Raw genomic sequence first — 11118 nt, forward strand, 5'->3', positions numbered from 1 at the left:
GCCAGAAGTGAAGGAAACATTAATAAATATAATTTAAAAAGAATGCAATTCATAAAAAAAAATAGAAAAAATAAGAATTGAAAATATAAAATGTGTAAAAACAAAACTTTGAAGAAAAAAAACATTTTTAAATTAAAAAAAGAAATCAAACTAAACAGCAGCTCTCAAAACCTTCTAAAATCTTATTTTTGGATTATAATTCTTTTTTAAATTTCCATTTAAACAATATGTTCTTTGCTTGTAAAATAATGGAGCAAACTTAACTCCATATTTAATGCATCTGCAATGAGAAAGAGAAAGTGTGGCTGTCACTGTGCTGCAGCAGGGAATCACCTCAGAGGAAACGATGAGGAAGACGCAGCAAAGTCTTCATCACTCTTCCTCAGTATTCGCCTTTTATAGTCTCTCTCTCTCTCTGTCTGTCTGTGTCTCTCTATCATGAACCCATCGCTGCTTCAGGCTGAAGCTAAACCTCACAGCAGGATTTTCCATCTCCTTTATGGTCAAACTAGAATTAATTTTCTGTAAAATCAAAAGAGAAACATGATTTTATTTTAAAAAAACGGTTCAAATAGACGGCGTTAAGAAAAGAAGCAAACCCATTTCTGGGGAAACCCTTGTTTCCAACCCTCCATGTGTCGATAAGGTGATCAGTATCCAGTTAATAGCAGCTCCATCCAGGCCAGAGACGAGCTTCCATAAACCTGACTCTACTGTGGGCCAGTCTCAGACTAACCAGACACGGCAGGTGAAGCTTGGTTTGTTTTACAGCACAGCATATAAACATGAGTGCAGCTAAGGCTGAAAACAGTAAAACAAACTCTGGGAATTTATTCATCTAAGAACTAAACATCAACTTCCCAGGATCTGGAGCTTAAAAGTATAAATACAAACTAAAATAAAAATTAGATGATAAATGGGACCTTTTCACGCCGGGGCAGAGCTTGCAAAGCCAGAATAAAACTCAGGAAAGTTCAGGTTGGTGGATCAGTGAATTTATTCAGACTGATCCGGTTTTATTTCTCTGTAAAATCTGATTATTTCTGTGCAGAAGAAGAGATGAGCCCAACCATGAGTCACATGTTGTGCTAAAAGTGAATCATTCATGTCCAATCACTATGCAGGACTCTATCGCTTCCAAGAAGATAACTTACTCCCACAAAAAGATCCCACATAAATAAGCAATGAACACCCAATTTTATGTTTTTATGATTTTTTGTTTTGTTTACCAGCATGATGAAGCATGTTCTCACCAGGTCAGGATAGAGAAGCTTTAAGATCCTCATCATTGATTGGTTCAGAGATCAGGAAACGATTCAGACATCAACTCTACAGAGAAAACTATGGTCTGATCTTATAAGAAGCATAAAAACAATGTTTTTTTTTAACTGGTGGTGGACTAATGGAGGAGTTGAGAATTTTATTCAAAACTAATCATTAACTACTTGTTAAAATATAGTTAAAATGGAGCAGACCTCATTTTATAGTAAAATAAAGCACATACTTGTACTCATTGCTGGAATCCATGCTGCATAAATTTATTCAGAGGCAAACGCATTACTAAGTGAAGAAGCGATTTAAGCTGTTTGGTAATCAGCTCATTATTTCAGTTTTTCAACCAAAAAGGGACTTAATTAAAACTATATTCATATCCTGGTTTGTAGTCCAGGGCCAATCCTCTTCAGGTTTTACAGGAGTTTACATGTTAGCTGTTGGAAAATAGATCAGGTATCCGATCTGACGGCACATGAGGCCTTAAGGATGAGGCAGCTGAGCCTCACAGCTGCCCACACGCAGCTTTAACTAATTAAATAAAATAAGATTGCTAGAATGATCTAAAGAGACCAAAATAAAGTGACAAACTCTCCAAGTTGGCAACACTAACCATTATCTCCAATTTTCCTACAGAGAACAGAGGAGCTCTCTGTCGCCACCAGTTAACTTTATTTGCCAGCAAACTTCACAGCGAGACAGACAGTTCTTAAAAAGACAAGTTAAAACTGTGAATATGATGAGATTATTTTTCTGTTCACACATTTCAAATCTTGGTTTGGTCCATTTTGTGAACAAATTGACATTTTTTCAATCTTTTTCTGTCTCTGATGGAAAAAATAAACTAATCTGAACCCTAAAATGAACCAAAGAATGAATTCCATCATCCAGCATGGCTTTTGGTTCATCTGCAAAATATGGAGTGAATTTTGTTCCATTATATTTGTAAGCAAAGAACACATTTTGTAAATTGAAATTTGAAAATAAAAAAACAACCTTTGGAAATTAACATTTTAAAGGAATGTGATCAAGATATGAAACTTGAGAAATTTTGTAATTAATAAAAGGTTTTAAGAGTAACTAGGCTGTATTTTTAGATTTGTTTTTTTTTCTACTTTGTTTTATCTTTTATTTTTTCAACATTTATTTGGTTAAACTTAATTTTCAAAAAAAGTTTAGAGAATTTTTTTTCTTTTACAAATTTCTTTGAGTTTAGCGTTGCATTTTTTTCAAATCTTTCCTCACATTTCCCCACTTGTAGCGTTATACAAACATTTGCTTTTAACCAATAGAAATATTGTAGCTAACGTACAGCAGGCCAATAGAAATGCACAAAAGTCTACAGTTTGTAAAAATTAATCTGAAAAAGAGAACTTGGTTAAAAAAATGACATCTGAGGAAACAGCAAAGTAAATCTGAAGAACTTTTTTTATGTTGCAGTTTTGTTTTTCAAATGTCCATTTATGAAACGTGTTCTTTGCAACAATAATGGAGAAAAACTAACTCCATACATATAGGTCAAATAAATCTTTCTAACTTTACAAAGTAAAGCTGTTCTATGCAATTCAATACATTTAAATATTTGATGGAAGTTAAATTTATTCAGTCATTCTATAACAAAAATCTACATTTTTATCTAAATTGTTTTTCATGTTATAATCATACCTTTTTAAAAACTCCTCAAGCTCAATGTGTCGCTTTGAATGAAAATCAGCCCATAATTGTGAGAATAATGTTGCTTTTTAGAAAAGCATAAAACACAAAGCTCTGAGCGCGAAGTGCAACTTGGCCTTTTTTTAAAACTCCACAGGGATGCGATCCAAAGCGGCACACAGGGCAGCGCATGTGTATGTTTTCTTTTCTTCCATTGTATACCCAGCTGGGTTTGGTCTCATTTTTACTTTGAGACATGAATCTGGGTGGTGTTGCTGTGGCTTAGAGAGATTATAGACCATAGAGCTCCAAACCATGGGAGGAGATCTCCTGCACCACCGGCTATAGAAAGACGACAAATCACACGCCTGCAACCAAAATACACACAGAGCTGCAGCAAGACAAACCAGAGCCTGAAGGCATCTTAGGAAAGGTTGAGCTGTGTTTTATAAAATCTCTAGTTTCCTCAACTCAAGATGTCCATTATTATTATTTGTAAGTAAAAAAAAAAAATTGAGAATATAACTTTAGTTTTAGTTGAATTAAGTCAAATAACTGAACCCAGGCTGGACCACTATTATCTCTACTGACTGAGAGCGTAAAACAATGTCACATAATATAAACCAATGTTTTCTAAGGCTATTGATTAAAAACTATTATTTGTTTTTTGTCTCCTTATTTTAGAAGTTTTATTGAGCTTTATGAAAAAAAGATAAAATATAATAACTAAAAAGTCCAAATATTGTTTGGAGGACGTAAATCAGACCTGTTGGCTTCCTTTCAAACCAGTAAGGATAAATCTATGGGCTAAGCTAAAATTCTTTATTGCATTTTTTGCACAGAATAACCCTTAGATGATGATATTTAACCTCTGCAGTTCCACCGATGCAGAGCTCCACTTAGAATGAATCAAGGTTTCCACTGATACATGTGAAAATAGCCTCAAACAGCAGCAGCTTCTCTATCCGATCCGTCCTGCGCAAATGGATACATATCCAGGTCATCATAAATAATGTAATTAGGATACTAAAATTAGTTATTTCTATCCTTAACTCATTAAAGAATGTTCCCCTACCTGCTGTCCCCCCCAGTCGTTTGACTGAGATGGGGCTGTTAGACTTTCATTCTCTACCAAGGAGAACATTTGCTGTTTCGTATTAATTTTTGACATGAAAACATTAAATGACCTGAAAACGACCATCAATTGAAGCTTTAGAAAAACACAGCTGACAAGTTTCAAGCTAAAATAAATAAACATCCTGTTCCCTTAAAGCCTAAAAACCAGCAGCCAGTCTAGCAGGAGATTCTGCATTTCTTTCTATTTCTGTTAGACATTATGAAATCAGCATGATGTTAATCACAGGAAGCCTAACCTGGGCGCTCTTTAACCTGCTGGTTAGGTGACCGGTTTGTTAGCTGCTCTCAGATTTATCCTGACTCCATTTCTTCCTCAAAAAAGCATGTTTTCGTCTTTTTACATTCGTGTATGGGACTTTTTTGCTTTTCAAACTTTTCTTCTTATATTTTCTTTTAATTTAGAAATGAAAAAAAAAAAGCTGAACAGAGAAAAAGTGGGTAGCACTACTGCCTTGCAGCAAGAAGGTTCCAGGTTCGATTCTGCATGGAGTCAGCATGTTCTCCCTGAGCATGCGTGGGTTCTCTCCAGGTACTCCAGCTTCCTCCCACAGTCCAAAAACATGACTGTTAGGTTAATTGGCTTCTCTAGATTCTCCTTAGGTGTGAATGGTTGTTTGTCTCTGTGTTGCCCTGCGATGGACTGGAGACCTGTCCAGGGTGGACCCCCCCTCTCTGTCTAGGGTGGACCCCTCCTCTCTGTCCAGGGTGGACCCCCCCTCTCTGTCCAGGGTGGTCCCATCCTCTCTGTCCAGATGGACCCCTCCTCTCTGTTTAGGGTGGACCCCTAGCTGGAGCTGGAGATAGGACCCAGCACCCCTCGCTACCCCAGCAGGGATAAGGGTGACAGAAAGTGAATGGATGAAAATAAAAGAATTATCTTCAATCTAATTTGAGTAATTAAACATAATAATTATAGTTTCACATTCCAGCAGAAGCTTTTAAAGTTCCTATTTTTTTGTTCTGTCATGGGTCACAAGATCAAAGGACTGAATCCGACCCAGTTGGACTCTTATCTTTCCTGAGACCCAAACCAAAATCCTTCCTCCTCAGAGTTCCCCTGTTTGGCACACACCTGTGCAGAAAAACAGACTCCTGATCCTATTAAGATCCGCTCCGTTATGTAACAAAAGGGATGCTCATGAATGCCGATTAGAACATTAGCAGCAAAAAAAGAGATAAAAGCAAAGTTTAACGGAGCAGCAGGGGACCAAAGAGTGGCATCTATTAAAGAAGACCTGAAAAAATATTCACATCTCAATATGGATAACGGTAAATGTTAATATTTGTTTACTTTGCAGCAATTTACTTACTGTAGTGGCTCTTATATTCCAAAAAAGTTAAGTTACTTGGAAACCAAGTCCATTGCATTGTTTTTTATCTTTTTTTAAATGACTCTGATCTGGATGACTGAGAATCTTCACCAGCATAGGCTCTTAAATATGGAGTGAACTACGCTCCATAATTGTTGAAGTTTTGTAAAAATTGAAAGTTAAAAACAAGCCATCTAGAAATCAAAACTTTTAGGTTTTTTTTTGCCGTTTTCTAAAAAAAATAAATAAATTTTTTTAGAATGTTTTAACATTTTATTTTATAATAAATCTTTTTTACTTTTCAAGTTTTTGACAATATCATTCTTTTCAAATTGCGTTTCCAATTCTCTTCACCTCTGATGGCGGGCTTTCCTCTGGTGCGAGGAGCAAAGGTGCATTTCTATTGGTCTGTATGAACATTAGCAAAAATATTTCATTGGTACATTTCATTAGCCTGGGTGCCAGTCCGAACTTAGTCCCGCCCACAAGGTTTGAGTTCGGGGAAGTTCGGTCTGGCTCTGCTCCATAGTAGCGTGAGTATTATTGCCCACTGTCAGGCGATCCAATCAAATTGTCAGAGCGGGCTTTATACGATGATGGACAGATGATCAACAGTAACGTAATCAACCACGTGACCAAAGCGCGCTTGGGTGACAACAATAATGGCTGCCGCTGGAGAGTTGAGGTGAGTAGATTCTGCTATTAGGTCTGTTCTAGAAGATATCGACAGCAAATTAATTTTAAAAGAGGAACAGAGAAACGCGATCAAGGCTCATCTTCTTATTCTAGGCGTGCAACTGCACGCTTTGATTTTTGTGGACAACAACTATGCGTCGCTTAACATACGTCACGCACTCCGTTGCTCTTATTGGTCGTAGGTCTATCCAATTGAGCGCAGAGGCATTTTTTTCCTGGTTCGTTCGAAACTCGCCCCATAATCACAGCTCTATGGAGCAGCATCAGACTCATATTCTGACTAGAATTGAGTCGGACCACGTCAGGCTAACATTTCATAACACTCAGAATAAAAAAGAAAACCTTGAAAAAAATGTTTGGGAAAGATCCTTTTGAAACTTTTTTTGTGATTAAGAATTTTGACAAAGTTTCATTTCTGGATTCTTTTTTTCCCAACATTTCTATTAACAAAATGCATTATTTGCAACAATAATGAAACAAAATTAACCCCATAGTATTGCAGTGCAAAATTATGTTTTTCAAATATTCTTGCAAATTGAAAATCGGAATAGCGGCTCACTCTTTTTTCACTCTGATCCCCTTAAATAAAGTTTTGAGCTAATCGCCTTCAGATGAGCAGGAATTGATTTGACTTTAAGGACAGTTTTAGATTATTAAGCTAATTAACTTTACTCTGCATCTCTGAACAAACAAATCTGACCTTGTTTTGAGAAAAAGCCTTTTATCATTAAACATTAAGCTTCTCCATAGAAACAGGATCTTAAAGGACAGAGAAGATGTCATGACCTTCTGCTGAGGCTGAGAACCTTTCAAAGCTGCTCTTCCTCCACTCAATGTTTCCCTCCATGCAGATCTTTACGCAGCTTCAGAAATGACAACAGGAGACTCACCAGCAGCTCCGCTGATCGGAGGCTTGAACCAAAGGAAAGGCTGGATCAGGTGGGGAGGAAAAACTTGTTCAGTCCGCGGATGAAAGGCAGGTTTGACCTTCTGAGATGGAGATCCGACCGCGACGCGCAGCTGGATTGGTTGAAGGCTGAGGGCGCATCGGTGGATGAGGGGTGGATGGAGGCAGGATGCAGACCGAGCTGCAGCTCAGGAGGAGATCAATGAAGACTGGAAGCACCGGATCACTGGAGATATACACAGGGAGGGAGGGGGGGCAGGAGTCCCTGTCACAGGGCCGGGCGGCTGCTGCATGCCGCCGCATGATGGACCAGAGGGAGGACAGTGACATCTAGTGGCAGACCGAAGGAAACACAAGGTTGATAAAGACCAAAGACTTCCGCATCATTTAATATCAATACAGGTTATTAGGGCTGTTTCTATTTAATGATTTCGTAATGGAGTCATTTCAATCAATATGAAAAGAAGAAAAGAGGAATTAATACCATGAAAAAAATGTACATAGCGTTTTCATTGATTATAATGGCAAAAAAAAAAAAAAAAAGTGTGTGTGTATATGTATATATGTGTATATATGTATGTATATATGTGTATATGTGTGTGTATATGTATATATGTGTATATATGTGTGTATATGTGTGTGTATATGTATATATGTGTATATATGTATGTATATATGTGTATATATGTGTGTGTGTGTATATATATATATATATGTGTGTATATATATGTGTATATATGTATGTGTATATACAGTATGTGTGTATATATATCACTGATTCTTGAAACTTCGGCAAAAACATGTCCCACTAAGAAAAATGCTAATTCTGTTGGAAAGAAATAAAATTTTCATGAATAAAAACAATCAAGGTTATAATCAGGGGGTCCTTTGCACAAATGCAAGGTTCTTTTAAAGTTTTTTTATTTTATTGTTAATTTAATGATTATATGCTGGCCCATTGCCTATAAAATCAGTTGTCCTTGGATAGGAGATAATCATTTCAACTTGATTAAAAAAACAAAAAGTAATAATTGAATTGAATAATATCTTTACCAAATGAAAGGGTACATTTTAATATGTATTTAAAACTACAAACAGTGAGTTTTGAACAATAATAACCATTATTTTGTGATTGTTCAAAATGTGTCCCACATATTTGTCACCACCGTCAGATATTTATAAAAAGCAATAAAATCAGGCAACTAAAAGGTCAACTACATGCCTGAGGACCCCATTTTCAAATCTTCAGCTCTACTGGATGCCTTAAGGTCACTCAAGCTCCTGTAGGTTTGCTATTTTCTCTTAAACTTGTTCATATTTTTTGGACACTGCTAATGTCACAACCATAACATGTCAACACCGTCTCTTTTGTATAAAAAATATTAGATTAGATTATGACATAAATGTTTACTTTTTAAGAAGAGGTCTAAAGTAGCTAGCAACAGAGGGGAAACAAGATGGCTAATGTGAACAACTCATGCATATCATGTGAAAGAGTAGGATTTTGTCACCACCGTCAGATTTTCTGTCTGACGGTGGTGACGCACAGTCTGACGGTGGTGACAAAAAACTACAAATGGATCTCAATGGAGGCTAGAAAATAATTGTTGATCTGTAATGTTTCATTAACCTCTTTTATATTTTTATTTATGTAATTCCGCCTAGATTTCTTCCATATTGTATAACCCTAGGGGATGGGGTGTGCCTTCCCTGTCTCTCAATTCACTATTATGCCATGTTCATTTGGTTTACATCATTTGGGATGCACATAGTGCACCTACTACCTACCTACATAGCACATAGTATACAATATTCCTTGTAAGCTATGGCAGGGCAACATTTAACCAAATCTAACATTTACTGTAATTCCCCCCAATTTCATAGTCATTACACTCAACTTTGACTTTATGTATTTTAGGAAGTTATGGCTAGGAAGCAGCTATCTGTGAAGGAAAGAAGGAAAAGAAACAGGGAATATCAAAAGAAGTGTGAAGGCCTACTGACAAAAAACCTACATATATTCAAGCAATTACTCAGAAGGTTCAAAATTTCTACCATAATGCAGCACGAATGACAACTGACAAACAGGACACAATCACACGCAAGAAAATAAAGCATCAGAGAATGATTCTGACTGATAATGATATTTCTTAATTGTACCTTATATTCCTTGAAAAATATTTGTCACAGTGCTCATGATTGTTATTTTTTGGACCAAATAGTTAAATAAAGTTAATAAGCAAGAAACCATTGACTTGAATTGTATACAGTTTGGAATTGTATGTTGAAATGAGGCCACTGTCAACACCGTCAGTTCTAAAGTCACCACCGTCAGAGGGCTTTTTATTCGTTTTAAATTAATATGCTTGCAATATGTTTCTTCAGTGCTGTTCTCTCATTAAAGTAATGGTCTCTTTTAATACAAAAATATGTTTGTTAAATAAAAAAACATGACTTTTTCTATTTAGGCTTAAAGTAAACGTTATCTGATGTTAGATATTTTAAAGGACTACACATGATACAGTTAAAAAAAATTAACAAAAATGATTATTCAACATTTAACAGCATAAATGTGTGCTAACAATGCCAGATAAAGATTTAAAAACTCTAAATACTTATTAGACCAAATAAATAAAAAATAATTAGCTTTTTATTGTGTCTGATGGTGTTGACAAAAACAAAGTAATAACTGGAAAAATGCCTATTTTATGAAAGAAATACAAAATGAGGAGGTTGCACCTGTACACTGCTGAACAGCCAAGACCTTGGTCTATAACAATATACCTTCAGATTTTGTAATCCAACTAACTTTTTATTTTCAAAATTAAAACCTGTTTTATCCAAATTCCCAAGAATCAGTGATATGTGTGTATATATATGTGTATATATATATGTGTATATATATATATATGTATATATATGTGTGTATATATGTATATATGTTTGTATATATGTGTATATATGTGTGTATATATATGTATATATGTGTGTATATTAGGGGTGGGTATTGGCAAAGAAGTCACGATTCGATTCGAATCACGATTCACATGCCACGATGCGATTCTATCACGATGCATCACGATACTTGAAATATTGCGATGCATTGTGATATTTTCACTGAACACTGTAAGAAAAAGATACAGCCCTTACCAGTGGCTGACTGGCTGGGTGTGATCTGGATAGTGTCTTCAATTGATACATAACTGAAAGCAACTGAATTCATACATAGCTGTATTTATTGAAATTACTTTTGGAGGTGTTGCAATGAAAACAAATACTGGACAGAAATATTACTATTACTGGCATGGACACACCAACAAAAAGATCTTAGGATTCATCAAACTTAAAATAACAAAATGAGGATAATCAGTCCGGACATGCTTATGACACAAAGCAGCAGGCGTCAACACATCCGCAGCGACATCTGCTGGACTGGAAGTTGTATTCCACTTGGTTTGATTGATGTGCGCCAGCCATTAATGTATTTTATTTGTTCATTTTTTTTTTTTTTAATAATCGATTCTTGCCTTCAAGAATCGATTCAGTAGATCACAAAAATTAGAATCACGATTCATCGATTTGACGATTATTTTGCACACCCTTAGTGTATATATATATATATATGTGTGTATATATTTGTGTATATGTGTGTGTGTATATGTGTGTGTATATATGTGTGTATATGTGTGTATATATATATGTATATATGTGTGTATATATATGTGTGTATATGTGTGTATATATATGTGTGTATATATATGTGTGTATATATATATGTGTATGTATATATGTGTGTATGTATATGTGTGTATATATATATGTGTATGTATATATGTGTGTATGTATATATGTGTGTATATATATATGTGTATGTATATATATATGTGTGTATATATATATGTGTATGTATATATATATATGTGTGTATATATATATATATATATATATATATATGTGTGTATATATTTGTGTATATGTGTGTGTATATATGTGTGTATATGTGTGTATATATATATGTATATATGTGTGTATATACACTATATTGCCAAAAGTATTTGCTCACCCATCCAAATTATTGGAATCAGGTGTTCCAATCACTTCCATGGCCACAGGTGTATAAATTCAAGCACCTAGGCATGCAGA

The 11118-nt window shown here is 35.3% G+C and overlaps 1 protein-coding gene across 1 annotated transcript in view; it reads right to left on the bottom strand.

Moving 5' to 3' along the window:
- Positions 1-7209, bottom strand: part of rerg (RAS-like, estrogen-regulated, growth inhibitor) — a 66192-nt gene extending 58983 nt beyond the window's left edge. The window contains exon 1 of the mRNA XM_038300319.1: positions 6959-7209. The gene's annotated coding sequence lies outside the window, so the exon portion shown is untranslated. The remainder of the gene's footprint in view (positions 1-6958) is intronic.
- Between the last annotated feature and the right edge of the window lie 3909 nt (positions 7210-11118).

Source organism: Cyprinodon tularosa, unplaced genomic scaffold (genome assembly GCF_016077235.1).
Source record: "Cyprinodon tularosa strain WSP-4 unplaced genomic scaffold, ASM1607723v1 ctg447, whole genome shotgun sequence".
Lineage (NCBI taxonomy): Eukaryota > Metazoa > Chordata > Actinopteri > Cyprinodontiformes > Cyprinodontidae > Cyprinodon > Cyprinodon tularosa.